Below are 25,947 nucleotides of genomic sequence, written 5' to 3'. Positions count from 1 at the left end.
GCGCTGTAACTTACTCCCCGTCCACACTGGCAAGGCACATACAGCGCTGTATCTCCCTGGCTACAGTGCTGCATGTGCTCCACCTCGACGAGAGGAATAAAGAGAACAGAGCTGGTGCTGCAGCGCTGGGGTGCCAGTGTAAACAGTGATTAATCTTACTACGCTGTCACTGACCTCCGGAACCTTCCCATAATGCTTTTAAGTAGAGATAACGCTCTTTGTTTTGGTGTGATGCCTCTGTTTGTTTTGTTGTGAGCTCGGGGCTCCCGGAGCTGCTTATCTAAAAACCAAACACAGTTACTGTTTGCAGTGAATGAGCAGAGGCAGGGGGATCCCTTTGGAACGCCCACAGCTGGTGTTTGCTTGAGGAGAGAAGCAGCCGGGTGGGCACGAGGGGGGGCGGGGTCTGTTTTGGAGCAGCTGCTTATCTGGTCTGTGAGGAAAAAAACAAAGGCGGCTATTTGCATTTAGTGAATGAGAGAGGGGTGGGGAGGAGGCTTGAACTTGCCAGGCAGGGAGCTGACACAGTGTCAGCTCCAAAAATCCACTCGCTCTGTCTCCCCCACGCTCCGTGTCACACTCCACCCCATCCTCCTCTTTTGAAAAGCACATTGCAGCCACTTGAATGCTGGGATAGCTGCCCATAATGCACCACTCCCAACAGCGCTGCAAATGTGGCCATGACAGAGTGCTGGTAGCTGTCAGTGTGTCCACACTGCAGCGCTTTCCCTAAACAGCTGTAGGAAGACAGCTTTAACTCCCAGCGCTGGACAGCTGCAAGTGTAGCCAAACCCTCTCTAAGCCGACCCCTTATGAGAACAGCAGGGACTAGCATGACTAGATGTCCCGATTTTGGGGTCTTTTTCTTATATAGGTGCTTATTAGCCCCACCCCATCTGAGTTTTTCACATTTGCTGTCGGATCACCCTAGCAGGGGTTGCACACAGGGCTGCATTAACCTTCAGGTGCTGAGGTTTCCCTCTCTCCATTCCCAGAGCCTGTGATCAGGAAACAGACATCAGGGCTCCCAGGTGCTGCACAGACCATGACTGAGATCAGACCCCCATATTATGCAAGGTGCTGTACAAACCCTGGGCAACACTGAGACCCCAGGAGGTTCCCCTCAATTTCCCTGAGCCTCTGCTGCCCAACTTCTTCTGAATCCCTCTGGCTCACCCCCCCAAAAAAAACCACCTTTCCAAACGTCCTTCGTTCCTTGCCCACTGATTCTGGTTTCACACCCTGGGACCATGCTCCTCTCTTTGTCTCTCCCCCTCCAGGTGAAGCAGAGCTGCGGGCAACTTCAGCCACGGAGTCAGCCTCAGCGAGCCTTGCAGCCGGCCCCGCGGGCAGAGGGGGTGTTGTTGCAGACACAGGAAGGGAGCAGGGGGTGATGGAAAGCGGGCGGGCAGGAGAACAAAGCGCAGAGGACCCAACATGGGGAAAATTCCAGGGGGCGGGGCTCTTGACACATCCCAGGTGTCGGGCAGCTCCTGGGGGCTTGGGCTCTGGGCTCCGCCCGGGGGCGGGGCAGCTCCTGGGGGTGGGGCTCTGGCTCAGCTCGGGGGCGGGGCAGCTCCTGGGGGCGGAGCTCTGGCTCAGCTCGGGGGCGGGGCAGCTCCTGGGGGCGGGGCTCTGGCACAGCTCGGGGGAGGGGCAGCTCCTGGAGGCGGGGTTCTGGCACAGCCCGGGGGTGTGGCAGCTCCTGGGGGCGGGGCTCTGGCACAGCCCGGGGGTGGGGCAGCTCCTGGGGGCGGGGCTCTGGCACATTGTGATGCGCAGCCCGGGCTGAACAGCTGCTCCCTGGTTCTCCACGCGCTGTCAGCAGCGCTGGAGCCGCCCGAGCCGGAGCGGAGCCGCTGTTCTCAGCTGCAGCCAGGACCTGCCCCCGGCCCCGCTGGGATCCAGGCGGGGACAGAGACTGGGGCCTGGGGGTTCCTCTTGGTGTGGCTGGCGGGGGCGGGAGGGGAGGGGAGAAGCCAAAGCTGCAGGCGGGGGAAGGGCGGGGGGACATTGTGACTTGGAGCCCCCTAGTGAGTGAGAGACCCCTGGGGGGCGGGAAAATGACTCTGCCCCGGAGAGCCTGGGAGAAGCAGCGGAGCCGCCTCGGCCCCAGTGGAGCTGCAGCAGGATCCGCCCGGCCAGCTGGGATGGGGGGAGGGCAGAGACTGGGACCCGGCCGGCCGGGTGGAGCGGAGCCCGGGGCCCGGCAGGGGGGCTGAGGGGGAGCCTGGGGCCAGGCGGGGGGGGGCGGTGTTTTAAATCACTCCCCATAGCAATGTGCTACCCCCGGGGCACTGCGCATGCCCAGTAACAGCTGCTGAAGCTGCTGCCATTCCCCCCGGGGTAGAACTGTCTCTGTGCAGCCAGGACATTCCCGGGGTGGGGGGAGGAGGTGAGTTAACTGGATCCTGTCCCTGTTTTTGCCACTTCCTCCCTCACACACATTCTCTCAAGATTTCCCCTTTTCTCTCTCATTATCACACGGGGCTATAAAATCCAGGGAGATTCTCCTCCCCCCCAATGATCAGCTCTCTAATTGCCTCTGATTTTCCCTTTTCTCTCCATACTTCTCAAATGTCAATTTAAAATCTCTCCGATGAGGGGTCGATTTTCCCACCCATTTTATCTGCAGCAATTTGTCCTTGTTCGGGTGGGAAATGGTTGCCCTGAGTCATTCCCCAGAACATGGCTACCCCTGGAGGGGGGATGGGATGAGATGCCCGTTCTCTGCCAGGGCAGAGAAGGGAGGAGCACGTGTCCCCCATGGAGACTCCCCAGACCCCATTTCCCAATTCTCCTGCTGCCCGCTTCCTTTGTCCAGGAAGCCTTCCAGCTCCCCCCCCCCCGCCCTCTTAAAGCAGCTCCTCAAAGGTCTCTGAGCTGCTCATGTGAATGGTGGCCCTGGGGGTGGGGGACCATCACATTCTGTTTATGTATTGGACAGTCATATAAAATCCAGTCCAACAGTCCCCCTTTTCCACTAGTTATTTAATAGCAACATCAAATCCCCTCCGATCTTGGTGGTTTTCTCTCATGTTATCAAATGTCGTTTGTGACAGGTTCTCTCTGCATGTCTCAAAGATTGATATAAAATACTCCAAACATTTGCCCCACTTCTCTCTAGTTGTTTTATTTCTAATTGAATATGATGGGTTGTTTCCCAATGTGCTAAGATGCAGCCACCTCTGAGGTGGATCCATGGTGGCCATTATTTGCTAGTGACAGACCATGGACATTTCTTACCTATTTTGTCCCTCCAGGGCTTCCATTGTCCTGTTAAAGAGGCATCCCCCAGGGCTCCCTCTGCCTGTGTGACTGGCCAGCAGGGGGCGGTGATAACTTTCTATCCATTTATCACACTCTGTGAGGTAACACTGTTGCAGGGGCGGGGAAGGTGTCTGTGTGGGGAGATTGCAGCTGAAGGGGCATTGTGGTAGGGGGAGGCCTCTGGGTGGCTGGGCAGGGGGTACCCTAGTCAGGTTGGTGGGTTGTGGAGATTTGGGGTTTTGGGGTGTGGTGTTTGTGATGTGCCCATCCCTGAGGCTATGGGTCCTGGAGGTGGGTATCGCTGGGGGTCTGGTGGCTGCAGAACAGTGGGGGTGGGTGTCTCTTGGGGGGGGCGGGACAGGGGGTTAGAAGGAGCCTAGTTCTGTGCCAGGGGCTCCGTCTGAGCTTCCCCCGCTGGCTCCTGGGATCGTTGCAATGCCCAGTGCACAGAGCTCAGGGAGGGGATCCCTGGCACTAGGTCAGGGAATGCCAGGCAACCAGAGTGAGGGGTCCCCCTGTAAAACATCAGGGGGTCCCACTGGGCAGAGGAGGGGGTCCCAGGCAAATGTCAGGGCAGATCCTGCTGGAGGGTGGGGGAGTTCCTAAGCAGTCAGTGAGGGACTGAATTCCCAGTGGGGGGGGGTCATGTGGGGGGGTCGCTTGGGGAGGTCCCTGGCTGGTGGGGGCTCTTGGCGGTGGGAACCCTTTGGGATTCTCAACCTGGCATTCATGGTCTGTTGGGGGTTCTTTGGCCAGTGGGGCTTTGAGGGGTATCTGGGGTCCCTGGCCAGGGACTCTGGGGGCTGCATCCCAGGGAATATCTGATGGGATCCTGGCTGGGGGGTGTCTGGGGCCCCTGGCTGGGGAGTCTGGGCTCTGGGTACTAGGGGGTGTCTGGGGGCTGCTGCTAACCATGATCCTTCTCTCTGGTCAACTTGTACCAGAGTCCTGGCTCCTAGTCACCAGGTCACCAAGTCCATTCCCCAGTCACGTGCCCTGTCACTGTGATAACTTTCTGTCCACTTAGCAAACACTGTTAGTGTGAAATCACAGAATTTACTTTTCTCCTCTTTTGAAAACTGCAGGAACTTTCGGTTCCGTTTGGAAAATTTTTGCCCCCAGTCCTTGTCCTAGATCTGCGGGGGTGAGGGAGGTGGGAAGGGAGTCAGCACTGCCACACGATGGTCTTTTCCACAGCGTTCTGAACTCATTCTTTCTGAAATCCGGTGTCATTGAGACCGTTGTTAATCCAGAGTCACTGTATGGAAAGACAAGGAGTGATTCCAGATGGACAGTGGGTCAAATGAGATCAGCCATTCTCCCTGTGAGGAGGGGCTCCCATTAGCTGCTCTCCCCAGAGAGCTAAAGGAGGGAAGCTGCTCATACACTCTGTCCCTCTCTGCTCAGGATATTGGGGTTCAGCTTCCTGGGTCAGATGCTGCAGCCTCCATTGTGATCTGGGAGACCAGGCTTGGCAGCTGCTGCTCCCCCAGTGGGGCTCTGTGCTGGGAAGTGACCTTAATTAAAGCTTCTTCTCTGCCCGGCCCAGGGGATGACTTTCTGCAGCTGGTCCTAGCCCCCTAGGGCAGCCCTGGGCCCTGTTACTACTAAATTCTGAGCCAGAGTCTCCAGGTAACTGAAAGACCTCAGGGAATGTCCTAGGGTCTGGCAAGAAAGTGACTCTGCACAAACAACCCCACCTCATTTCTCCTCCCATTAGCGGTTGCCAGGAGGAAATCCAGCCATGGGAGAGCAAAGCCCCCAGAGGGGCAGGGAGAGAGGACAGGGGAAGGAGAGACTGAAAGGGGAAGTGGGAGAAATGAAGGGGGGGAGAGATTTCCAGCTCTCTAGTCCACCCAGACACATGTATTGCTGCATCTCTGGGCAGAACCACTTTCCAGTGAACAAAACAAGGATCAGAGAGAGGAAAAGCCAGTTCCTGACTCCATATTCCTCCTGCTGGGGTGTGGCTGCCATGGGGTCAGTGTCCGAGGGAATCCCCCACAGTGACTCCTTTGGTTCTGCTCTTTTCTAGACTTGTGTTCAGAGACTTTGTTAGGGGGTCAGGGGACGGAGAAGGGAGGTTAAAAATGTATCTGGGCTTAGCCTGGCAGGAGGGGCCAGGTCTACACTGTAATAAACAGATTGAGCATTTCCCAGCATGGCAGGATCTAGGGTGTCTGTCTGCAGGGAAAGGGCCTGGGGGAACTGTGATGTGAAATTAACTAAAACCGGTTCTGAAAAGCCCACAACTGCCCTTCTCCCCCAGACAGGCTGGAGAATGACGTCCATGTTTTGCTCCAGCTCATCCCAGCGTGGCGTGGGACAGGGAAGAGAAATGGCTGCAGTGGAGTCAGTCCAGGTAGGGATTATCGGGGGGTTGCTGGTGGGTTCCTGCTGGAGGAGAGGGAGAGCAAATACACCGGAGATGGGAAGATTTGCACAGTCTGGTTTGGAGGTTGGAGCAGGGCAGGAAATTCTCAGCGTGGGGAAAGGAGGAGGCCAGGGTGTGGCAAACTTGTTGGGAGTTATTTAATAAGTGGCCTAGATTCTAGGAACAGACCCAGGAGGTTTGGAGGTGGAAATGCCCTAATTTGTGAAGAAAGAAAATAGCCCATCTACATGGAGCACGTCAAACTGACCAGACTCCTAGTGCTGGAGCCTGACCTCACTAAACAGCAGCTGCTGTGAGATATGGAGGGGGCACCCATGAGTCAGGCTTATTGGAGCTGCCTCTCCCTTCATATCCCGCTCCTCACAATGAGGAGGGTGTTGGGCGTCCTACCAGCGAGCTCTCCCTGGACCCTGCTAGGGGCTCCATCTCCTGTATCAGTCGGTGGCTAGTAGGGGGGTGATGGATCTGCTGGGAGAGACAAGGGGCTCTCTCTTCATCCCCTCACCCTGGCATTTGCTGGATACTCTGAGCCAGGTCGAGGTGGGACTCTCCTGACTACGATCCACCCAGAGCTTCCATTTGATTCACTCCTCTCTGCCACAAATAGTGGGGCTGTGAGTGGGGCAGCAAGTTCTTAGTGTTACACTCTTGCTATTTCAGGGGCCGGTGACCTTCGAGGAGGTGGCTGTGTATTTCACCAGGGAAGAGTGGGCTCTGCTGGACCCCACTCAGAGAGCCCTCTACTGGGATGTCATGAAGGAGAACTATGAGACTGTGACCTCGCTGGGTAAGGGTTCCTGTCCCCTTGGTTCTTGGAAGGGGAAATGAAGAGATATGGTTCACGCCAGCCACACAAAACCACCTCTACTCTGTCCTGTTTCAGCATCACCCCAATAGGCCAGTGACACACATAATACCAGAGACCCTCCTCTGCTGCAGAACACTTTGGGAACAGAGCACAGGAGCAGCATCACACAATGTCAAATATCTCCTGTTTGCTCAAGTGAAACTGGGGGTTAGGTCTGGCATAACTGTCCCATACCCCTAATCATTTTTGTTGCCCTTTCCTGAACCTTTTCCAATTCCAATATATCTATTTTTGAGATGGAGTGAGAACATCTGCATGCAGTATTCAAGATGTGGGTGTATCATGGATTTATTTGCTGTTTTTACAAATATGATCTATGATATATTCTGTCATATCTATCCCTTTCTTAATTATTTCCTACATTGTTCACTTTTTTCACTGCTGCTGCACATTGAGTGGATGTTTTCAGAGAACTATCCACAGTGACTCCAAGATCCATCTCTTGAGTGGAAACAACTAATTTAGACCCCATCATTTTGTATGTATAGTTGGGATTGTGTTTTCCAATAGGCTGCACTATGTGCTATCCTGTCATCTAGTACTGCTGAGATCCTGCATTCAGTAATATCCCTGCCCTTCCTGTTCCCTTTCTCCACCGAACCCCGCCAGCCCATGCTTCCTGTTGCCAGCTTCCCCAGGACTCTCGCACTGTCTCTGAACCTCTCTGTCAGCAAGAAGCAGTGCCAGGGACACTTGCCCTCTGTCTGGAGTCTTCGATTTCTGGGACATGGATTTACTTTCTCTGTGTTGTAAGAGGCTCTGTCATAATGAGTGTCTGTGATGTTACCCAGAGTACAATCTGGACTGTTAAATAGCTGTCCCCTCAGTTCTCCAGCATGGGGTGCCTTTTCCACTGTTTTCCCGCGAGAACAGCCCCTCTTGGCCAATTAACACACAGTCTCCAGCATGTAACTCACTCCCAGCTACACAGTATTGAGTGCTGCTAGACAGCCACTCATGAATTACACCTCAGGAGAAAACCAGCAAATTCTCAAGTGCCCAACTTTCCCCCAGAAATGTGCATCTTGCACTGTCCAGCACGCTACTGAACGACCCAAGCTCATATGAAGTCTGTCATTTCATCAGCGGAAAATGACATGCACCAGCTTGTTATCCCAAACAGAGTTTCCAACACACTTCAATCCACACATACTGGTTAGATGAACAATAAACCAAGATTGTTAACTACCAAAAACTAAAACTAGGCCCAGTCCATGAAAGGGGCACTCCCAGGAGAGACTGTATAAAGGCTGGAACATGAAACACCTTTGTAAACCTGAGACAGCTGCCTTGGGGACAATGACAGGGAGAATCCCCCAGAGTGACTCCTTTGTTTCTGCTCTTCTCTGGCCTCTGAATGTTCCTTCCAAAGTGGAGTACTTTGCACTTGTCCCTACTGAATTTCATCCTATTTACTTCAGATCATTTCTCCAGTTTGTCCAGATCATTTTGAATTTTAATCCAATCCTCCAAAGCACTTACAACCCATCCCAGCTTGGTATCGCCCGCAAACGTGATACATGTAACAGGGAGACTGTTACTGGGAGGGTTTCACCATGTGTCAGAGGGTTACACCCTGGTGGGAGGGCGCTAGGCCTGTACTGGGATAAGGTCACTCTGTGCTTCACAGTGTGCCAGAACCTAGAATGTGCATTAGCAGGGGAAAAGCTGGCGGGAATCGGCTTGGGGAATGGACAAAAGCCTAGTTTGAATTCTCACACCTTGGCCCTTTCACCCCGACAGGTTACAGAATAACATCCATGTTTCGCTGCAGATCATCTCATCCTCCAGGGGCAAGGAAATGGCTGCAATGGAGCTGGCTCAGGTAAGAGATTATCAGGGAGGTGGTGGTGGGCTCTGCTTGGAGGTCGAGGAGCACTAAATGCATAGGAGGGTGGGAATTGCTAGAGGTGGTGGGAAGCAGGAAATATCTCGGGTGGAGAAAGGGAGGGGACAGGATGTGACAAACCTGCTGAGACTTGTGTAATGTAGGGTGTGATGGGTTGTCACCCCCAAGGGGCAGTTTGTGGAGCTTCTGGGATCTGCTGTGTCCTCTAACCCTCAAGATGGGCTGGCCCTTCTCACACTGCTTTGCTGGAGATTTCGCCAGCCTCTCCAGGCCCTGTTATCACCCAACATGACAGCAGGTGGCGCCATGCAGCCAACTAAGCTACCTGAGTGCGTTACCTAAGCCACTCAAGGACAGATAGAAGACAAGAGCCAATTTCCCACTCCCCAACCTTGCACACTTGCTGTAGTATAAATCCAGAATGATACCATCTTATAGTGCACAGGGATCTCTATAATGCAAGCTCATTAATGTAGTTCCCCTTCCCCTCGATATGGGACAGATGTGCACAACAAGCTTGTGCTAACCAAGCTCAGATTTGCCCCAGACGCTTCACTCAAAATACGCTGGTTAAGATAAAGCATCAAACAAGTTTATTAACTGCGGAAAGATAGATTAAGTGACTATAAGTGATAACAAACAGTCAAAGCAGATTATTTAGCAAATAACCAAAACTCAGACTAAGCCTAACATACTAGATGGATAGAATTTGAATTAGCAATTTCTCACCCTGACTGATGGTACAAGCAGTCCACCAAGTTTCCACACACAAGCTAGAAATCCCTTGATCCTGGGAGCAGCACTTCCCCCACTTCAGTTTTTGTTCCTCAAGTGTTTCCAGGAGTTCTCTTGTGTGGGGAATGAGGCCAAGAGATGATGTCACACCCCACTTTATGTAGCTTTTCCATATGGCAGGAACCTATTGTTCCAAACTCAGTTCCCAGTCCAGTTTGTGGAAAAATACAGGTACTAAAATGCAGTTCAGTATCATGTGGTCTGGCCACAGGCTCTGCTGAGTCATAGTAGCCATGACTCCTAGGCTGGCTGAAACATTCAGAGGAAGGCTAAGCTCTTCCACGGTCCATTGTCTTGATTGATGAGCCATCAGCACTGTCTGGCTTCTTCATTGTTGTACCTGAAAGGTTCATTGTGGGTGTTACCCAGAGTAAGCACATTTGAAATACAGATCCAGAGTCAATATCCATAACTTCAGATACGAACATGATATGTGCACACAAATAGGATAATCATATTCAGAAAATCAGAACTTTTCCAGTGACACCACACATGATGCATCTTGTACAAAATACATCATAGTTATGTCCTAATCATATTATAACCATACCACTATGATGAATATAGGGGTGTAGTGTCAGATAGGGCCTAATTTCAAGGCACAGGAGTTGGGAATGGAACTTCCCCTCTTTGTGGAACAGGAAATAACCCTCCAGCCAGGGCTGGGACAACTTCCCAGACTCCCAGTGATGGAGCCTGAATCTACTGGCACTTCATTAGTTACCACCAACCCCAATCTTTCTGGCAACTGCAAACTTTATCAGTGATGATTTTGTACTCTCTTCTAAGTCATGGATAAGAATGTTAAATAGCACAGGGCCAAGAACCAATCCCTGCAGGAACCTGCTAGAAAGAAATCCACTCGATCATGGTTCCCCATTTACTATCAGAGTTTTTAATCTATTTAATGTATGCCGTGTTTATTTTGTATCATTCTAGATTTTTTAGTAAAAATATTGTGCTGATCAAGTCATGTCCCTTACAGAAGTTTAGGTATATTACATCAATACTATTAGTTGCAACCAAACTTTTGATCTCATCCAATAAGGATATCCCGTTAGTTTGATAGGCTCTATTTTCTCTAAACCATTGTTAATGGGCACTACAATTCTGACCTTCTAACTTCTATTCTTTACTATTGCCTTCCCCTTTCTTCCATATATTTTATTTGGAGAGTGCTGGGATTCCTACCAGGGAGCCACTGGCAGGGTCCAGAGACAGCCCCATCTCCTATATTAAGCTCTGACTAGTAGCTATGTGAAAAATGTGAAGACTCTGCCTCTGTCTGTCAGCTGGGAGACACAAAGGTTCTCTCTTTCTACCCTCTGATGCTTCCTGGCTGCTCTAGGCACGGTGGGGTGGGACTCTGTTAACATGTGCCTCCCGGAGCTTCTGTTTCCCTGGTGCTGCTGTTCCATGAATAGTGGGGTTGTGAGTGGGTCAGCAGGTACTGAGTATTGGACTCCTGCTCTTTCAGGGGCCGGTGACCTTCAAGGAGGTGGCTGTGTATTTCACCAGGGAAGAGGGGACTCTGCTGGACCCCACTCAGAGAGCCCTCTACTAGGATGTCATGCAGCAGAACTACAAGAGTGTGACCTCGCTGGGTAAGGATTCCTGTCCCATCTCTTCTTGGAAGGGGAAATGAAGAGTGAAGGTTCATACCACCTCCAGTCTGTCCTGTTGCAGCATCACCCCAATATGCCAGTGACACACACACTACCAGAGACCCTCCTCTGCTGCAGAACACTTTGGGAACAGAGCACAGGAGCAGTATCACACAATGTCAAATATCTCCTCTTTACTCAAGTAAAACTGAGGGTTAGGTCCAGCATAAAGAATAGAAGCTTCCTACCCCTGGTCTTCTCTCAAACCCTGAGCCTTCTCTACCCAAACCAGAATGTGCTTGGGGTGTAACAAGCAGGCGGCTGGAGTCAGAGCTGCTGGTCCAGGGTTACTTATCATACAGACACTCGATGCGTCCTTGAATGCTGGCTGGGAGTATCCAGACAGGGGAGCTCCAACAGCAGAACACTGAATCTCATCCAGGATTACAGATGACACAACTCCTTGCTGATCTGGATTGCACCCCAGCATGTGAAAATGGCCTAGATTGGTAGTGACATTTCTTGAGACATAGAGAGTCTTGCTCCCATATCACCAGGTGTAATAGCAATAACAGGAAAGGCCAAATATGGAAAACTGATTGTTCAGCTTGCTTTTGACCTGCATATTTTGCAATATATTCCAAATAAGGTAATTAATGTGCAACTTATGTGTCATTGTTTGTGGTTTTAAGTTTTAAAAGGCTTATGTGATTTTTAGCTCAGGGGGACAGTATTCCAGTAGCTGTTGCCCCCTGTGCACTTTTAACCAAGAAAAAAGCCTCAGGCTGAGCTGATTCAAAATCAATCCTGTGGTCGTTTTCCACAACAGCTTCAAGAGGTCCCTGTGATGGAATGTAAATGTCTTCTTCACACCTTCCCCCTGCAGGAGAATGGCTTTTTGACCAGCTATTTGCCTTGCTGTCTCTGAGGAACTGGTCTCTGGGTGTTCCCCAGAACTGTAACTTTTTCAGTAATATCATACTGTAAAATCTTATAATTTTACATACAGTGTTACTACACATTTAACAGGAGGATAATATGCAGTAGACTAGACGTTTTCAAATGATACCTCACAAGCCATACTGTGTACAAAATTGATCATAATTTTTTAGAAGAGTGAACACAGGGGTATAGACTGACACAGTGTCTGTGTGTGTTTCCAGCAGATATGTGGGTATTTCAATCCCTCATAAGCACAATGTTTGGCATCTTCAAGGACCTGGGGAACTGGTCCTGGGAATTCACTAGTTTACCAAGTGTGAGACTGCATGAAATTGTGAGACACTTTGGTATTAATAATATAATATGATAAAATTGCCATGTAAGGTGTCAGTGAAAATGTTATGATTGGCCAAGTATGATGATTTTGTTTCTATGTTTGTATCACCTTTGTATTGTGAATTACAGATATGTAGGGTATATCTGGAATTCCAGACTTGTGCAGTGTTTCTGGGTGACACCCCCAGACATATTGGCATCAATACTGCCTAGCCTGTTTGATGGCCCATTGAGGGTCATCAGCTGTGCAATGAGCCCTTGGCCAAGGGGATACACCTATTGAGTCAGCAAGACCTGCCAGGGTATGCCTATGTACTGAGACCTCCAAAGCTTTTCCATGCCATTTGCTGTGAAGCTTGTGTTTGGGACACAGGAAGTACAAGCCACATGGCAAAAGGAATATAAAATGCAGCTGCATCATCTCCATTTTGTCTTCAATCCCCCTTCCTATCTCTGGAGCAACTTCTCTACAAACTGACTGCTTGCCCGTTTAACTTCTTTCATTAAAATGCTAAAGGATTGTCTGGAAGGATGGAATTTTGGGTAATATCCAAACCTATAGTGACATGGTACTGTGGCTGACCCTTTGGGGTCAGAAGAACTCTTTATTTATGTGAGCAGAGTTTTTAAACAACCTCTCACTGTACTAGACCTAGTTGCTGATTAGGAGCCAGAGAACTGGGGTGCAATAAAGGGGGCTGTGTGGTTTCTTTTTTCAGCTTCTCGATAACCCATGTGTGGGATTAGAAGCACAGTTTGTGAGTAGTCGGTGAGTTTAACTTCAGTGTTAACTACCAGTTTCAGGAGCATCTGCTCTCCCTTTTTCAGCCTGCCCTAACTTTGGCATTTTCAGTGAGAAATTGCCCCTGGCCCACCAGGTCACAGTAAGCACTGAAGTTAAAGTAATAGAATGTTGTTTTTTTATGACCAAGTCTTATGAAATCAACTGAACTCCTTTGTTTTCTTTCATCTGAGACGGGTTTCTCGTTTTCCAGCGTGATGTGATCTCCCAGCTGGAACAAGGGGAAGAGCCATGGGTCCCAGAGCTCCAGGGTTCAGAGGAAAGAGAGATCCTGAGAGCTCCCTGCACAGGTGAGGAAACATTAAACCAGCTCAGAATCTGTAAGTGCCTGAAGGAAACATCTGAGATGCCCAACAAAGTCCTTGGGGAGGTCTCTCAGTTCATTATTGTCCCTAGCAGGGGTCATATCCTCAGAGTAAATATAGATCCTAGCAGACACCAGCAGTAGCTTCCTCCCTTCCCCCTGCGTATTTGGATGGGATGTGAAGGCTGAATTCATCCCCCTCTTTTCTCCTATTTGGGGGAAGAGTTTGGGGGAGTTCAGCTCCTGATTTTTATTTGATCTGTCTTCAGCACTTGTTTTTGTTTGGTCTTCCCCTTTCCATCCCTGTTTGAGGTTTCTGTCTCTATCACAGCAGGGGATGCAATGGCATGTGAGAAAGAGGAGCAGAATTCTCAGCCTGAAAATGTTGAGCAAGTGGGTAAAAACAGAGCATAATCGCAAATATCGAAAAGGAATATGTCCAGGAGTCATGAGCATGGAAAATCCTAGGAGATTCAGCACAGACCAGAAACAGAGCAAGGAAACCAGCCAGGGGAGAAAGTGGATGAATTTATTTCCTCTTGGGGAACTCAGAAGGTCCTCATTGAAACCACAACACAGCAGGATATCCTCAGGCGAAAGAGAAAAAAATACATGCAGTGGGTGTGGAAAAACCTTCTCTTGCAGCTCAACCCTTTCTGTACATCAGAGAATCCACACAGGGGAGAGATCCTACAAATGCAGCGAGTGTGGGAAAACCTTCAATCGCAGTTCACACTTTATTAAGCAACAAACAATCCACAGAGGAGACAGGCCCTATGAATGCCGTGCGTGTGGGAAAAGCTTCACTCAAAGATCAGCCCTTTCTGTTCATCAGCGAATCCACAGAAGGGAGAGACCTTATGAATGCCATGAATGTGGGAAAAGCTTTATTACCAGCTCAGCCCTTTCTCAACATCAGAGAATCCACACAGGGGAGAGGTCCTATGAATGTCGTGAGTGTGGGAAAACTTTCTCTTGGCGCTCATCCCATGCTAGCCATCGGAGAATCTGCAAGGGAGAGCAACATTGTTAAAATCTTTAGGGCTGTCAAAACTTTCTCTTCTTTAATACTTTTCCTGATTCCCACATAGTAACTTTTAAAGCTCTTTGAACTGTGTGCAGCACCGTTATCCCTCAGCTTGTCCAGATGAGTGGCCCATTTTTGCCTTTTGCAGTTCGCCCTCTTTTGAGATGGACCTATTTGTCCTTTCTATTGTCCCACAAGTAATTTGAGTGTGCCCTTCCTATGAGGAACCAGGGAGCATCACATTAATACCATTCCTCTTATTGCAAAGTTATTGTTAGAGTCACCAGTGATACAGATTGTATCATTGCCAGTTGTTCTCACGTTGCTCTGGGTTGTGCTGAAGAGCAGTTATACTGGGAATTTTTCAAATTAGATGTAAATGAAGAGGAGCTGGGGCAGGAAAAAAGTGTCATTTCAGCTTACATGGCACTGGAAGGAGATGAGGTGACTCAAAGATTCCCTCCTTCCCCATCACGGCAGAACTGTTACCTCTTGTCTGAGCCATGCAGAGTTTATCTTCATCACATTCTATCCATCCACTTCTCAAAGTGTCATGTGATGAAGCATTCTCCATTATCTGTGCTTGGAGATGATGTTTTGACTTTTTAATCCTATATCAGAGTCGCTATGACTGGAGATGAAAGTGTCAAAGACCTGGAAGGGGAATTCAACCGGATTCCAAATACAGTGTGATCATTTAGAGTTTAAATCCCAGGTTCCATCTATTGGTAAAGCCACTTCTGGCAAGGGAGTGGTTTCCCCTTCATTAGGTAACAGTTGGTTTCCATCACTCACATTTGTTTGTTTAAATCTCTATCCATTGTTAAATAAATTTTTTGCTTGTTCAATAACTGTACTCAAGTGCTGTGTGAGATACAGTAGCAATGGTCCACGGTAAAACTAGTATCTTGGGATACTTCGGGAAGAGAGGATCTGGGATTTCACCGAGTATCTGGTGATCTGGGCTGGACCCCAGAGGAGGACACATTGAAGGAAGTCAGGGGTTAGAGTGGCTGCTGTAGCTCAGAGGAGGGTCTTTGAGTTCCAGCATGCTGGTGAGTTTGGTCACTAACATCCAGCTGCCAAATGCAAAAGTCCCTCTTCCTTGTGGCAGGTGGCAACAAAGAGACTCACAGTCCTCAGTACCCTGAGAAGGGTCACAATGTGTCTCTATGTTGATCCACCTGTCAAATTCACACAGGGAAAGCTCCCGATAGCACAAAAATCTGCCCTATGAAATCATGGAACGTGTGCACTTCGCTCTGTGAAAGCATGTAAAGAATCCAAGCGCTGGAAGACAGGATTTGGGTCCAGAGTGATCTAGACAAATTGGAGGATTGGGCCAAAAGAAATCTGAGGAGGTTCAACAAGGAGAAGTGCAGAGTCCTGCACTTAGAGCAGAAGAATCCTATGCACTGCCACAGACTGGGGACTGACTGAGTGAGGGGGGATTTGATAGCAGTCTTCAATTACTTGAAAGAGCAGCATTGTGAGCTTTCTCCTGGCCACTTTTGCTGGGCTGGGCAGGCATCCTGGAGGCCTTTCTAGAAGAGAATTGGGAACTGAGTTAGAAAAAACAATGTGAAAACCAGAACCTCAGGTTTAGACTCATTTATTTATAATATTAAATCTTCAATTCTAGTGTCACAGTCTATACAATTGCTTCAGCCTGATAGTTGCCTGAAGGGAATCTTAACTTCTCTGCAAAGGGAGTGTAGAGAAAATACTTTTCAGAATCCAAGAGAGGCAAGGCAGGTTAGGGTAAGAGCTTGTAGAGGACCAACCTCTGTTGGTGAAAGAGACAAGCTTTGGAGCTAACCCAGCACACTTCTTCAGTTCTGTGTAGCCTGAAAGGTCGTCTCTTTCATAAACAGGAGTTAGAACATAAGAACAACCAGGAGCTCTGTTTTCACCTTTGCCCCCTTTCAGTTACTCTGGGATCCTAACTCTGTTCCCAGCTGTCAGGCAGCTTCCAGCCCATCCACCCTGCTCACTAACTCTGTGGTCATGTGTCACCCCCTTTGGCAGCACACAGAGCCTACAGGAAAGCTCCTCCTGCTAGATGCATTGGTGGTATAGGGTGAGCATAGGTGCCTTCCAAGTGAAGAGCCCCCTTCCCCTCTCCCAGATCCCCAGAAATCTAGTGTCACCCCCATGGCACCAGCACAGGGAACCCAGTGAGATGGGGTTACAGAATACAAGGGGGGAGGCAGCAGGGAGAGAGGTGACAGGGAGTCTCTCTTTTTCCTTCTCTCATTACTTTCTGTTCTTCTCTTTCCTTCCAGGAACTGCAGTCACATCAGGAAGGGCTTTGTCTCATTGTAAGGGATTCATGTCTGTCATGGAGGTGGTGGAAGTGACAGATTCTGTGACTTCCTGCGACCTCCGTGACTTCTGCAGTGGCCACCATGGCAGACTCCAGGGCTACCCAATCAACTGGCTCTTGGGACTGCCCAAGCAGCAGCCAATGCGGCTGGGTCTGGGGACCGCTTGACCAATGGTTCCGAGGGCAGCAGGAGCAGCCACAGCTCAGTGGCCCCAGCAGCACTTCTGGGGTGGCCAGAGCAGCAGCTGGCCCTGTGGGGCTCCCCGCTGCCCCAGCAGCAGCTGGAGTGGCAGCGACTCTCAGGGCCTCTCCCCTGGTAGCTGGTGCTCATTAGCCATCAAATAAATCAAAACACTTCCACCTGCAAGTGGATTTAGCCCAGGACCCTCAGAGTCAGCAACTTTTACACCCCCCACTGAACTCTCTGGTCAGATGTCCTAGCACTGAAAGCCTGCTGTTTAGATGCTAAAACAGCGTTTTTGTACCGGGGGGCTTACATTTTGGACCAGACATTGTAGCTCCACCGTTATTTTATTGAATTGCTTCCAAACAGCAAGTGTAGAAAGTCTCCTAAGTGCCAGGCTCTCTGCCATGGAAACAGCTGTCCCTGCTCTGCAGGAGTCTGTGTGATCCACCCAGCAACGTACAAACCTGCTCCGAGCTGAAGGGGGGTCAGACAGTGACGGTAACACAAATCTTCAGACTATTAACCCAAGTCCCTTCCTTTCTTTAACCCAGGACGTGCCAGTCACCTGTTAGCCATGGCGTTATCTTCATCTTCAAATACCTCTCAGGACATCGAACAGAGGAAGTGAACCCCCCTCCCCCAAATGGCTCCCTGTTGAGGTGTTGTACCATACCTGCCCCTGGACACTGTCTGGTTTTATACTCCTAGAGCTTTTTCTCTTCAAACCCCTTATCTCAATCTCTGGGCCACCGCCGCATTTCAGAGTTTAGAATTTACTCTCATCACCCTCCTATGGCACTTTCCATGTGAATGAGACAAAGCAATGGGGGAAGCTCCGTGGCTAATGAAAACCGATGTGTTGGGTGAGGCCTGAACTCATAACCCCAGCAGTGTGCCTCCCTCACTAGTCAGTTGTACCCCTGTAGGTGCTGCTCAGACAAGCTTGGGAAGTAGGCAGTTACTGGTGACTGTGGTTAACAACGTTGGTGGCTAATTGAAAGGCTGATAGTTCAAACCCAGGTGAAGATAGAGGTGTTTGGTCTAGCCTGACTGGCCAAGTGTAAGTAGTACTTTTCCCAGTTGTGTTGGTGGTATAGTGGTGATCATAGTTGCCTTCCAAGCAATTTACCTGGGTTCAATTCCCAGCCACCACAATGAGGTGCTGTTTTCTCAGCTAGAAATTAGTTTAATTTCAGTCACATTGTATCAGTTTATCAATGGAATGAGAGATTCAAGGTTCTGCAGGTCATTAAACACCCAGTGGAGGAAGAAAGGGGCAGGACTATACTGTGAGCAGCTGGAGTCACCCTGGTATTACAATGTTTGGTTTATTTTATTTTCCTTTACTTCCCTCTCCCTTTTAGACTCAGAGCATTTAAGGTCAGAAGAGACAAGTGTGATCATCTAGTCCAACCTGCTGCACTTTGCAGGCCAAAAGACCCCACCCACCCACTCCTGGAATAGACCTGGGAGGGGAGGCAGCTCTGTGCACTGCCCCTACCTCAGATAGTGCATGGGGCTCTATGCTCCCCTCCCCCCATGGGTGTGCAGAGATGTGCCTGCAGCACTAAGGTGGCTCCCTGCCCACTCTGCCTCCATCCCTCCATGCCACTCCCAGAAGTGGCTGGCATGTCCCAGCATCCCCTGGGGCTGGGGGGAGTGTCTCCATGTGCTGCCTCTGTCCCGAGTACCAACTCTACAGCTCCCATTGGCCAGGAACTGCAGCCAATGGGAGCTCTGGGGGCCGGGCCTGCAGGCAGCGGCACACGGAGACTCACTGTCCCCGCTGACCTGAGAGCTGCTGTCACAGGGTTGTGTGTACCGGTCACTTTGGGAGCTGCAGTGCCCGGGGTAAGCACCACCCCCTCCTGCACCCCAACTCTCGAGTATAGAGCCCGCACCCTGCACCCAAATTTCCTCCCAGAGCTTTGCTTGTCTTCCTTTCACCCAGAACCATCCTTCCTCTTCTGGGTTGCAAGTAGCCATCCTTGGGAAGCCACGAGGCAGGCACAGGATTCTACCTCCCAGCAGCCAACCGCACCTCCCCAGACTTTGCAGAATGAATGGCGGCACTCTACTAACCCCACTTAGCAACACTGAGGGGCTTAGCTTCTGCCCTGCCTTCCTCAGCTCGACTTTCCTCTTTTGCCCCATTTCTGCCTCATTTCCTCCTTTGGCAAATCACGCAGAGGAGGCCAGCAGGAAGAGCTGGTCTCCACCAGCCAGCCTCCCAGGGCAGAGGAGACCAAGCCACAAGGCTCCAAAAGGTGACTGGCCCAGATCCTCTAGCTTTCCCCTGCTGATGTCAAGGCTTTTTCTCAGCTCATTTCATCACCCTCTGTCCTGCAGGGGTTGGGTTTATCACAGGTACATGCCAGTGGCAGCAGTAGGAGCTTTGCTAGACAGCCAGGGAAGCTGGGAAAAGTAAGCTATCTCGTTTCTGCCTGGTTTCAAACGAGGGACCTTTTGCGTGTTAGGCAAATGTGATAACCACTACACTACAGAAACTCTGTCAGAGGGCTCTCCCCCTCCCTTCATAAGAGTATAAGAATGGCTACACTGGGTCAGACCAAAGGTCCATCCAGCCCAGTGTCCTGTCTGCCAACAGTGGCCAATGCCAGGTGCCCCAGAGGGAGTGAAGCTAACAGGCAATGATCAAGTGATCTCTCTCCTGCCATCCATCTCCATCCTCTGACAAACAGAGGCTAGGGACACCATTCCTTACCCATCCTGGCTGATAGCCATTCATGGACTTGACATCCATTACTTTATCTAGTTCTCTTTTAAACCCTCTTATAGTCCTAGCCTTCGCAACCTCCTCAGGCAAGGAGTTCCACAAGTTGATTGTGCACTGTGTGAAGAACTTCCTTTTATTTGTTTAAAACCTGCTGTGCATTAATTTCTTTTGGTGGCCCCTAGTTCTTATATTATGGGAACAAGTAAATAATTTTTCCTTATTCACCTTCTCCACCTCATTCATGATTTTATATACCTTTATCGTATCCCCCTTTAGTCTCCTCTTTTCCAAAATGAAAAGCCCTAGTCTCTTTAATCTCGCCTCATATGGGACCCATTCCAAACCCTAATCATTTTAGCTGCCCTTCTCTGAACCTTTTCTAGTGCCAGTATATCTTTTTTGAAATGAGGAGACCACATCTATACGCGGTATTCAAGATGTGGGTGTACCATGGATTTATATAAGGGCAATAATATATTCTCTGTCTTATTCTCTATCCCTTTTTTAATGATTCCTAACATCCTGTTTGCTTTTTTGACTGCTGCTGAACACTGCATGGTCATCTTCAGAGAACTATCCACGACGACTCCAAGATATCTTTCCTGATTAACTGTAACTAAATTAGCCCCCATCATATTGTTTGTATAGTTGGGTTTATTTTTCCCAATGTGCATTACTTTACATTTATCCACATTACATCTCATTTGACATTTTTTTGCTCAATCACGTAGTTTTGTGAGGTCTCTTTGAAAATCTTTCACAGTCTGCGTTGGTCTTAACTATCTTGAGCAGTTTAGTATCATCTGCAAACTTTGCCACCTTTACTTTACCCCTTTCTCCAGATCATTTATGACTAAGTTGAATAGGATTGGTCCTAGGACTCACCATTGGGGAACACCACTAGTCACCCCTCTCCATTCTGAACACACCGATGGGCGAACCTGGAGAAAGTGATGGCAGCCCTTTGATAGGTCAGCGGGCAGAGCAACGGACTGGAGCTGGCACTCAGGAAGTAATCCTTATGTTGTCCTTCTGACTCCAGCTTGAAGGAGAGCTTCTTTTTCTTCCCCTTGCTGAGAAAGAGCAGGAGAAGAAAGAAAGATCAGGTGAGTCAATTCCTGCTTGGGAGCCACCCACTGAAAATGTAAAAACAAAAAAGTAAAGCCATAAAAGACTTCAAAGCCCACCAGGCCCAACCTAGCTTCTAATATGGCAGAAAAGCCACACGTCTCCTGTCTAGGTAGGGACATCCTATTGCCCCACAAGAAGTGGAAGGTCATCATGTTCAGCCTCAGCAGCACTCGTGGAGCAGGGGGAAATACATGGCTGAGGAAATTCCCTGTAGCCAAAAGATAGGTCTTGAGCATCACAGCTTTGTAGGTAATTACAAGGTCCGCTTACGCCACTGGCTGAGCCATTCCTCACAGGCCAGCAACTGCTTCTCCCAATTTGCATTCCTCATCATGTACCCAACCAAATGCTAGAAGGCCCAGCTCATCAACCTGCCCACTCTTGCAGCCCTCCTCTTCCACCCTGACTGATAGGGAGGAGTATTAAGCCTCCCTCCCTTAGGCCTTTCAGCATTCCTGGGGAGCACCAACACCGCCCAAGTGACTTTGGGCCAGTTGGTTAACCAATAGGGCTGCCTCCTAGGCCAGGCTGCAGCCCAGCTTCAGGACTCAGAGGAAATGAAGCTCCCATCCCTACCTACAGGACTCCAGGCACGGCCAGCCTTCTGGATCAAACATCCCCTCTTGTGCTCAAGTCACAACAGCTAGCAGGCAAAAGGCAGGCTTTCATATCATTTGAGAGAGAAAGACAGAGCCTTAGAAGACCCAGCAGGATTAGGTCGCACAGGAATTGCTCTCAGATCCCACTGAGACTTCAACTCAGATTGCAGGATTCAGAGTCCTGAGTGCTGCTCTTACACCATGGGACCAATAGGGAACCCCCAGATCTCTGCTGAGTTCTGGTGTGGATGACCCTCCGGGGACAAACCTGCAGGGACAGCCCTGCGTTTTGCTCACCAAGTTGGCATGTAACAGTGTGCTGCAACTCCCAGAGGCCTTTCTTAATCCAGACTGAGAGGCCAGTTGGCATGTGAGGAAGCTGCCCCTTCTGTCCTAGCCAGTACATGGCCCTTCCTAGGAAAGACCAAGTCCTGGAGGAAAAAAGATTGTTGTGAAATAACATCCTGAAGAGATGCCTTTTTCAGTTGTTGGAGAAGTACCATACAGGGAAATGTTCCCTTTTCACCAGACCAAGGACTTGACTCCTGTATCCTCAGGTTAAAAGTCTGATGTTCTACCAACTGAGCCAGCCAGACTCACAGGAAAAAGGGCAAGTTTGATGCAGAAGAGAAATTAGTCAAGAAAAAGAGGGCAGAAAATTTGCTACACTTGCTTCTTTAGCAGCCCTAGGCCCATCTTGCTTCTCCATGTGGGGCCCAGGGACATTCTTCTTTTTTTAGTTAAATATCAGATCTAGGAGAAAACACGGTTATACAAAGCAAAATAAAATTGACCTGTCTCATGCAGTGGTACATTGACCTCTATTCAGACAGAGCCTAAGGGAGGGCCTCGCTTCCAGATCAAACACGCCCTCTTGTGCTAGTCACAACAGCTAGCAGGCAAGAGACTGGTTACCATGTCACTGGAGAGAGCAAGATGAAGCTTTGGAAATCCCAGGATAATTAGCTGGCAATGAAAGGACCCCAAAGTTCTACTGCCGTTTGAACTTTGATTTCAGGATTCAAAGTGCTGAATACCAGCCCTTACACCATGGGACCAGCAGGGGACCTATTAAGTGTGCTTGACTTCTGGCATGAAGTACTCTGTGGGGACAATTTTTTCTGGCAGGGAGGACCCAGTGGGAACATGCCTCTCTGGCCAGCCCTGCATCTGCCCAAAAAGTCAGCACACACAGCACTTTGCTGCAGGGCCAGAGGCCTTTCTTCCTTCAGACTGCAAGGCCAATGGACAGGTAAGGAAGTAGCACCATCAGCCCCAGGCAGTAAAGGGCCCTTCCTAGGAAAGGTCAAGTTCTAAAAAGGAAAGACTGAAGTTAAGGACAGTTCTCAAAAGATGCCTTCTGAAGTTCTTGGGCATAGCACAGGAAGAACTGTCCTTCTACCTGACCAGGGACTTGAAACCTCAGATTAAAAGTCTGATGTTCTACCAACTGAGCTAGCCAGGCTCACATGTAGCATGGCCAAATTTCATGCAGAAGAGAAACTAGTCAGAAAATGAGGACAGGAAACAATACAGAAAACCTGCTACTCTTGCTCTCTTAGCAGTCCTAGCCCCAGGCTGCTCCTCCATCCAGCACCCTGAGGCCTTATTCATTTTTTAGTTAAATATCAAATCCAGGAGAAAACACAGTTATACAAAGCAAAACGAAATCACCAATGGAAATGTCATTGGACATACAAAAATAAAAAAGGAAAATGCAATCCCCATCACTTTGTCATGTCTGGGCCATTCCTGTATCAAGAGCATCCGCTAAGGGCCCTGAGTGCTTATGATAAACCTGGAGGAACTCATACCACAGCCTGAACATGAAACTCAACTGCTCCCAGGTGCCGCAGTACAACCCTTTCCCTGCTGTGATGTTGTGCTCCATAGGATTTTATGAAAATATGCTAATGAGTGTGAATATAAAGTGACTGGAATATGCTCCATGCAAAAAGTCTCTTGTAAGGTATCATTACAAAGTTTATAATCTACTGTGTGTGTTCATCCTATTTGTATGAACCGATCATTCCTGTATCTGAAACTAGAAATATGAACTATAACTCTGAGGTCCTGTTGTAATGATGCAAAGTGTGGGCCATTAATAATGGTTTGGACTCTTGATGGCTCCCATTAACCAGGACAGTTGACTGGAGATGGCTCTGTCCTGCACCATCTGTGAGTCAGGGCAGGAAGAATGAAGGCTTGGGGTCTCATAGGACATGTGACCCTGTCACCTGGTACAGGAATCCATCTTAAACGTGGGGCTTTTCCCAAGGAGAGAGACAAAAGATTCCTGCCTTGTACCAAAGCTGTATAAGGGGGTGGAACAGAAGAAAGGTGGCTGCAGTCATGAGAAATCCTCTAGCTATTACCTGAGCTGGAACAAGGACTATACCTGGTGAAAAGATTGGGCCCAGACAAGAAATAATTCTAGTCTGCGAAAGAAGCTTATGGGAAGATCTCTGTATTGAGTTTCATACTGTATTAGGTTTAGACTTGCATGTTTTTGTTTTATTTTGCTCTATGGAGAATAAAAACTCCATAGAGAAAGAAAAGTTAATGCCTGGAAAAAATCTGTGTGTGTGTGTGTTAGATGGGTGGGAGGGTGTCTAGAAACCACTCTCTTATAGTTTCTTTTCTCTGATTTCCTTTAGCAAATCTGAAGCAGGGAGCAAAAGCCATTGCCTTCTCTGAGGCTTGAGCTCAGAGATCTTCAGATTATGAGACTGATGTGCTGCTAACTGTACTAAGAAGGCTTGGGAAAGCTCTCGGCTCAGTGCCTATAGGACACTCCTACAGCAGTGACGGAAACAGGGGTGTGCTGGAAGAAGCAGGGAGCTCTGGTGCCCACAGACCTGTCCAGGCAGCTTTCTCAGCAGCAAAGAAATCAATTTGCCCTGCCAGTGAATAACCTACTGGAACTAATGGCAGCACAGGGGGATGTTTCCAAGCTGTGCACCCACCTCTACATTTTAGAACTTATTCTTCTTTCCAGGTGAATTAGGCAAAGCAAACTAGACAGGTAATATAAACAAGATGGGGAAGCTACATGGGGAACAGAAACCAGGGCTCCACATAAGACTTGAATTTATAACCCCAACAGATGGGCCCTCTGCACTAACCAATTGCCCCACTGAAGATGTTTTTGGACACACTCAGGAAGCAAGCAGTTATCAGTCTCTGTGGTTCACACCTTTGCTGGGTAATTGAAGGGCTGCTGGTTCAAACCTAACCACTGCAGAAGTCACAGAGGTTGTAGGAAATCACAGAACCCATGACACACATGGATCCCTAATAAAGGGCCAAATAGCTCCCTGCTGTGACTGCAGTTCCTGGAAAAGAACAGAAAGTGAAGAGAAAAGGAAAAAGAGAGACTCCCTGTCACCTTACACTCATAGACTTTAAGGTCAGAAGGGACCATTATGATCATCTAGTCCGACTTCCTGCACAAAGCAGGCCACAGAATCCTACCCATGCAATTCTATAACAACCCCCTAACCTATGTCTGAGTTACTGAAGTCCTCAAATTATGGTTTGAAGACTTCAAGCTGCAGAGAAGTGCAGTGGAAGTGACCCATGCCCCACACTGCAGAGGAAGGTGAAAACCCTCCAGGGCCTTCCTTCCTGACCCCAAATATGGCGATCAGCTAAACCCTGAGCATGTGGGCAAGACTCACCAGCCAGCACTCAGGAAAGAATTCTCTGCAGTAATTCAGATCCCATCCCATCACAGACCACTGGGCATACTTACCTGCTGTTAATCAAAGATCAGTTGCCAAAATTAGGCTATACCATCCCTTCCATAAACTTATCAAGCTTAGTCTTAAAGCCAGATATGTCTTTTGCCCCCACTACTCCCCTTGGAAGGCTGTTCCAGAACTTCACTCCTCTAAACCTTTGTCTAATTTCAAGTCTAAACTTCTTAGTGTCCAATTTATATTCATTTGTTCTTGTGTCCACATTTGGTACTAAGCTTAAATAATTCCTCTCCCTCCCTAATATTTATCCCTCTGATATATTTATAAAGAGCAAGCATATCCCCCCTCAGCCTTTTTTTGACTAGACTAAACAAGCCAAGCTCTTTGAGTCTCCTTTCATATGACAGGTTTTCCGTTCCTCGGATCATCCTAGTAGCCCGTCTCGGAACCTGTTCCAGTTTGAATTCATCCTTCTTAAACATGGGAGACCAGAACTGCACACAGTATTCCAGATGAGGTCTCACCAGCGCCTTATATAACGGTACTAACACCGCCTTATCTTTGCTGGAAATACTTCCCCTGATGCATCCTAAAACCGCATCAGCTTTTTTAACGGCCATATCACATTGGGGGCTCATAGTCATCCTGTGATCAACCAATACTCCAAGATCCTTCTCCTCCTCTGTTGCTTCCAACTGATGTGTCCCCAATTTATAACTAAAATTCTTATTAATAATCCCTAAATGCATGACCTTGCACTTTTCACCTCATTACTACTAGAGAAAGGTGCTAGGTCTGTGGGGAAGTGGTCCAGGGAAACAGATGGTGGGGTTGGAGGTTCATCACTTTTGCCTCAGTAGCCACTGACACAGGTGGCTACACCCTGGGCTGCAGCCAATCACTGAGGCAAGTGTCTGGGTAGAGGACATCCCGTCCCCAGAAGCAGGGAGAGAACTGAGTGGAGCACAGCCAGAGGGCTCTGTCCATAAGAGGACACCGAAGTCCTGAGAGCAACATAGGTCCTAATGATAGAACAGATTGTGGCCAGATGCCACTATATGAAGGTGCACCGGT

General features: G+C 49.1%; 1 long non-coding RNA gene and 2 other non-coding genes across 3 annotated transcripts; 2 read left to right on the top strand and 1 right to left on the bottom strand.

Annotated features, from left to right (window-relative positions):
* Positions 1 to 5,546: 5,546 nt before the first annotated feature.
* On the top strand, positions 5,547 to 13,852 carry LOC115642841. The gene is made up of 3 exons (XR_003998250.1): positions 5,547 to 5,632; positions 10,655 to 13,151; positions 13,497 to 13,852. It is a non-coding gene; the product is annotated as an uncharacterized LOC115642841 (long non-coding RNA).
* Positions 13,853 to 17,787: 3,935 nt separating this feature from the next.
* TRNAG-UCC lies at positions 17,788 to 17,859 on the top strand. Its single transcript has one exon. It is a non-coding gene; the product is annotated as a tRNA-Gly (tRNA).
* Positions 17,860 to 19,140: 1,281 nt separating this feature from the next.
* TRNAV-AAC lies at positions 19,141 to 19,213 on the bottom strand. The gene has a single exon. It is a non-coding gene; the product is annotated as a tRNA-Val (tRNA).
* Between the last annotated feature and the right edge of the window lie 6,734 nt (positions 19,214 to 25,947).

Source organism: Gopherus evgoodei, unplaced genomic scaffold (assembly GCF_007399415.2).
Source record: "Gopherus evgoodei ecotype Sinaloan lineage unplaced genomic scaffold, rGopEvg1_v1.p scaffold_46_arrow_ctg1, whole genome shotgun sequence".
NCBI lineage: Eukaryota > Metazoa > Chordata > Testudines > Testudinidae > Gopherus > Gopherus evgoodei.
Note: the sequence above shows the minus strand (reverse complement) of the source record. Positions and strands in the feature narration are given on the sequence as shown.